Source organism: Tribolium madens, unplaced genomic scaffold (assembly GCF_015345945.1).
Source record: "Tribolium madens isolate multiple individuals breed KSU strain unplaced genomic scaffold, Tmad_KSU_1.1 Scaffold_96;HRSCAF=242;Tcas5.2_LG5, whole genome shotgun sequence".
NCBI lineage: Eukaryota > Metazoa > Arthropoda > Insecta > Coleoptera > Tenebrionidae > Tribolium > Tribolium madens.
The window spans coordinates 2,898,164-2,904,237 of record NW_025401068.1 but is presented as its reverse complement, the minus strand read 5'-3'; the positions used below and the strand labels follow the sequence as shown (position 1 = coordinate 2,904,237).

The 6,074-nt window shown below is 30.8% G+C and overlaps 1 protein-coding gene across 5 annotated transcripts in view; it reads left to right on the top strand.

The window, feature by feature from the left end:
* The first annotated feature begins 3,243 nt into the window (after positions 1 to 3,243).
* Positions 3,244 to 6,074, top strand: part of LOC123012530 (retinal guanylyl cyclase 2) — a 61,005-nt gene continuing 58,174 nt past the window's right edge. For 4 of the 5 annotated variants that reach the window (XM_044410532.1, XM_044410531.1, XM_044410530.1 and 1 more), the window contains exon 1: positions 3,277 to 3,326. The gene's annotated coding sequence lies outside the window, so the exon portion shown is untranslated. Of the gene's footprint in view, positions 3,327 to 6,074 lie in introns of all 5 variants that reach the window. The other variant, XM_044410533.1, reaches the window with a different exon arrangement.

The following is a 6,074-nucleotide window of genomic DNA, read 5'->3' as shown; positions in this document are numbered from 1 at the left end:
AACCGCAAAGATTATAAAGAAAATATAAATAAAAAAATCTTAGAAAATTAAATTCTCAACAAATGGTTAACTTCAACCGCTTAGTTTAAAATTGTAGAAATTTTTTTAACATTACATTTTGTCAGAAATGACAAATTAAGTTGTTAATTAATTACGAATAGTGTCCGGATGTATAAATTCTACTGTTAAAATAAGCATTTTACAAAATTAGATAACCAAAAAATATTTATTAGTTATTTCAAACTAAATTGTTTTACTGGGAATTATTGATATATGAAACTAATTCTTTTATTAACATTAAAATGTGTGGTCGATATTTTAGTTTAAGAAATCTGCATATTCATCTATAGTCACCGACGTTTTTTAAATATATTCTGGTTAATGCCCTGCGCACTAGTCTCTTTTACAAATCTATAAGATTCTGTATTTTTAAAATTAATAGGCATTGCAATATGCCGCATTGAAGTAGGTACCTACTATATGTGGCTGTCGTAGTAATTACGATAAAGGCCCTCGAATTTTAAGTTTCCTAAAGGTGAAGAAATAAAAAAAAAAATTAAGAGAAGTATACATAGTGAAAATTTCATTGTTGCTGAAAAGAGTTTAATAGGCGAACATTATCAAAGCTGTAAAATGTAAAAATCAATGATACCTAAAGCTGATAAAAAAATTGTGTCCTGTCTATAAAAATCACAAAATTTTAGAAGCGTGTGCCGAATGTGCTAATAATAGGTATTAGCAAATTAGGTGAAAAATGTGTATCAAAATGTGTTAATATTTAGTCAAAAAATCTCATACAAAAAAATTACTAAAATTACTAACGTTTTTACTTTATTATTATTAATTAGTAAGTGAAATTAAGGTTAATTTGATATTTGTTTCATTTTTGTTCGTCACGGCATGTGATTCAAGTGTGACGTCACAACTGTATTCCAGCTTACCATTCCGCTTCGGTGCAATGGTGCACAACGCTTGCGCAGCACGCTCAAGTACAATTGCGTCATCATTATGACAATCATTTCTAAGTATGTAATTTCCGCTAATTCCAATAGAATCCTAGTAATTCCAGAAAAAAATACGGTAATTTCAAAAAGAATTCCAGTAAATACAGAAAAATTCCACAAATTCCAAAAAGAATTCAAGTAACTCTTAAATAATTCCAGTAATTTTAAATACATTCAAATATTAATTCGAAGCAATTCCGATTAAATTCCAAAAAATTTCTACACCTAATTCCAAAGTTAACGGCTTCTCGGTTGAAACAATGAGAAACTTAATTTTTGAATTTGTGATTCTCTAAAAAATCGTAAAAATCATCCATTAACTTTAAATCGCAAAAACATTCAAAATATCGTTTTCTAGACGTAATACAGGTTAAAATGCTCTACTAGAAGCAGTTTTTACTTAAACTAATATGACTGAGTGCCTGGAAATCACTCTGACCATTTAATTTCGCTAACCTTTGATTTTAGATCCATGTTATTCTTAAGTTATAATTTTTGAATTGCAAAAAGTCGACATTGTAATTTACTATTTATCTAAATAGGTAACGTTATAAAGTTTTTTATGTTATGAGCGAATGAAAAGACACATGAAAATTTTCACATAAAATAAATTTTGATAATATTTTACAAATTGTTTTAGTCCGGTCAAAATAGACATTTCAAATAACTAAAATTCCGACAGAGCTAAATTTTGGTGGAGATCTTGGGTACACCATTAGGAATAAAGTGTCAAATGTCCCCATCGATCCCATGTGTGCTAAAAAAGTTATTCGAGGTCAAAAAATTTTTTTTTCTAAAACGGTAAGTTCTATCAAAAAAGTAGCTCGGACAAAAATTATAGATCTTAAAATTATCTACAAAAATGGTCTTTATACTTTTTTTCTAATAATCATCATTCCTGAGATATCGCAATTCTAAAAGTTGAAGGAGTCACGTTCTACATGATATGCACATACAGAGTGCGCCAGAACTCCCACTCCAAAGACAAATGCCATGTAGGGTAAGGTACTACGAACATGAAAAATATTAAAAAAAATTTTTGCACTTTGACTCTTATTTCTGTAGGAAAAATAATTTTCCAATTTTTTTTGCTACAGGCTATTAGAAGCGAAAACAAGGAAGCTGTATCCTAAACTGTAACTCTGTTTAATGTTATTTGTGGCTTTTATTGGCAAAAGTTTTGTACCTTTACTAAATAATTGTAAAAAAACATATACAAAATCATATCATTAAATACACATAAAAAATGTCAAATGTCAAAAATTAAATGTCAAAACTTTTTGCTTGCTTTTGGATTTTTTAAAAATTTTTGCATGTTTCTGGTATCTTATCTTACTTCATTAAACTTATAAATATCTCGATTCCATTGGAATTAAAAAGACTTTATTTGTTAATACATACATTCAAAAAATCGCGCACTTCCTTGTCAGGGAGTAATTGGGTAGTCCCCAGAGTAGGTCCTAAAAAAATGTTTAAAAAATTCTCTGTCAAAAAATGTGGACATTTATTTTTTGACATTTGACATTTTTTTATGTCTATTTATTAATACTGATGACCTTGTATATGTTTTTTTATAATAACATTAAACAAAGTTACAGTTTAAGATACAGCTTCCTTGTTTTCGCTTCTAATAGCCTGTAGCAAAAAAACTTGGAAAATTATTTTCCTAACAGAAATAAATAGTCACAGAGCAAAATTTAAACTCTCATAACTTTGAATTTTTTATAGATAGAATTTTTTTTAATTTTTTCTATGTTCCTGGTACCTTACCCTACATGGCATTTGTCTTTGGGGCGCGAGTTCGTATAACACATGGGATCGATGGAGACTTTTGACACTTTATTTCTAATAGTGTACCCAAGGTCTCTACCAAAATTTGCTCTGTCGGAATTTTCGTTATTTGACCACTATTAAATTAAAAAGTCTCTAGAAGTGGAGTATTAAAATATGTTAATTTTTTATATGGTAGACCAACAATTTTTTATTATTACATCGTAACATTAGTCTTTTGATACATGGTACCGGTAGTTTTTTTGGTTTCCATTTGTGGTTTAATTACGCATTTGGAGAAAAAATAAGAGTCCTTAAGCACTTAATTTGCGGAAAGGTCTCGGGATGAGATAGAGAGTAAGAAGATAAGTTGGCCCCTTTTCTACATTTTGTGGTGCCGTCACTGATCGTCAGAAGTGGGATGAATGCGATCGATGAGGCTGGTCCAGGCGTCACTGCTCTTTGCCGAGGCGCCGTCATCCCAGGCTTGCAGTTTAGTGTTCGGGATACTCTCTCACGAGGGAGACGCCGACGCGGAACGTCGTCCGTGAGGTAAGTCAACAACTCGTGTCGCACGAATTTTCTTTTCTCGCTTTCGCTTTACTCGCTCGGGAATTCAATTAATTTTACCTACAAGACAAATTGACAAAACGAAGAAGACGGAATTTTTACCACAAACCAAAAACAAAAAAATAAAAAAATCGTAAATTGACTCGGATAAAAATTACTTAGGAAAATTATCTCGTCACTAGATTTTTGCGCCGATTTATTATCCTGCGATGATGAGATTTTAAAGACTGTGGAGATATTAAAAAATTTGATTAAAGATGAGGGATTAAGGATCGTGCAAGATGAATGTAATAATTTTCTACTCTGCGTAGTATCTTCAATTATCAAGAGACGAGAGCGTTAAAACAATTAATTAAATTAAATACAAGTTTGCATTGGTTTTTATCTCGCAATCTGCAACTAAAGGTTTACACGATTGGCTAATGGCACTAAAATTTTTTATTACGTGTGTAAGCTTAAAAATTAACAAGTCATTTGCATACTTTTACAGCGTGTAAAAATTTAAATTTGTATTAATTATTCGTGATGTTTGTCAGTGTTATTGATTCACATTCCAAAACCTAATTTTCTAAACTTGGGATGACAAGATGTTTTGTTGTTTGGCTTGCGTTGGGTCTTATTTTTCGTGATACTCGTATGTGTCAAACTGTGGGTGAATATGTTCTTTGTGTATAAATATTTGAAGCGCTTTCTTACCTTGTTCAAGATTTATTTATTTATATTTAAAAAAGTATGTTTTTGTTAGCACTAAAACGTGTTCAAATTTTCAATTAAAATTGTATGGAATTGGTAGACTTTTGCGTAATTGTGCCTGCACGACGCAAAGTACTGTGCAGAAGAACAATTAATTGCGTTGTCAAATTTATAATTAAATTTTTAATTAAAACTAAATTACTTATTTTCAACTTTTGATTGGATTGTTTTATAAATGAGGTTAAAATTTGAGTTGAGTTTAACTAGAATTATATTTCAATTCTGATTGATTGCAGGATTATCAGAATTATTCGTCATACGTGACGGTCTACCTTCCACATTCTCTAATTTTATTTTATATTAGTTTTATTCAATTGTGTTAAAGTGGTACTAAAATCTCAAGGAATAGAATTTAGTAAATCACTTATATTTAGCTACTCAATTTGTATTTCTCCTTAATATTCTTTATTGCATTGGAAACCGAATGCTGGTGAAACCTCGGAAACATCTCCGCTTCGCATATTTATCGATGACGAGTGCTTTTAATCAGTTCGTAGATAACTTTCTCGCTGATCTTCTTAGCCATTTTACTGTTATATTTAGTGAATCAATAAAATAATATTTTATAATATATACCAGGTAAATACAGGGTGCGCCAGAACAAGCGCCCTAGAAAAAATGCCATGTAAGGTAAGATACGAGAAACATGGAAAAAATGTTTAAAAAATTCTTTCTATAAAAATCTCAACGTTCTGAGAGTTTAAATTTAGCACTTTGACTCTATTTATTTCTGTTGAAAATATAATTTTCCAAGTTTTTTTGCTGCAGGCTATTAGAAAAGGAAACAAAGAAGCTGTATCCTAAATTATAACTCTGTTTAAAAAAAAGATATAAAGTCGCGGTCAATTCATAGTGGTCACTTTTCAGTGTAAATTTGTAAAATCAGAGTTGTGTAAATCCGACTTTAAACATGCAATTGTTTTTTTAGGGACATATCTATCAAAAATGACAATATTGAAAAAGTTGGGTTACTTATAAATAAAATCTATTACGCCTGTCATAACTGTTGACACAATTTAGTTACATCTGCGACCAACTTTGACAAAACCCACACACTAAAGGTGACGGGCTAAGTGCTGCCAACTTTGCGATAAATTAAATGGCCACTATGAATTGACTGCGACTTTACAAGATCATCAATATTATTAAATAGACATAAAAAATGTCAAATGTAAAAAAATAAATCTCAAAATTTTTAACAGAGAATTTTTTCCACGTTCTTGGTATCTTATTTTACTTGAAATTTTTCTCTGGGGTGCGTGTTTTGACACACTCTATATAATAAATAAAACGTAAAAAAAACAACAACAAATATAGATACCTATTTTCTGTACAAGTAAAGTTGGGAATAGCACATTTGTGCAATTTGTTGATTTCTACAGGGTGCGCCAGAACTCGCGCCCCAGAGAATAATGTCAAATGCCGGCGGCAATAGGTTGACAAAAAGTGCAGCCGAAGAAGTAATTTTTGCTTGCATAAGAAAGTTATTCGACTCTTAAATCCACCAATCCCAGAAGGGCACCTCAAGGCGTGATTGAAAAATTATATCGGTTGCTAGGTGACGAAAATAATACCAATTTGGCCAGAATTTTAAAAAATAGCTGGTCTACTGTAATTTTGCGTTTGACATTTATCGTGATGTGGGTGACAACTTGCTAGTTTTTGGTATTTTTCTCGCTGAAAAGGTTGTACACGAGTTTAATGAGACAGAATCGTTAATTACTATCAACAATTATCAAAAATTATTTTAAAACATTCGTGAAACTCCTGATGAACCGACTTCTCTAAAACTTCTTCACAGGTATTGTTCCTTCTCAACTTTTTCTTCGATCTGATACAGATTAACAAACCGATAAATGAATTTTAGAGCTTGAAAACTTGTGCATTATCCTTATGAAACAAAGAAGCAAGTGAGAGTGAGAGACCAGAAAAACATGAAGAAGTACGCAAGTTTCTTTATTTACTTTAATGCAAAAT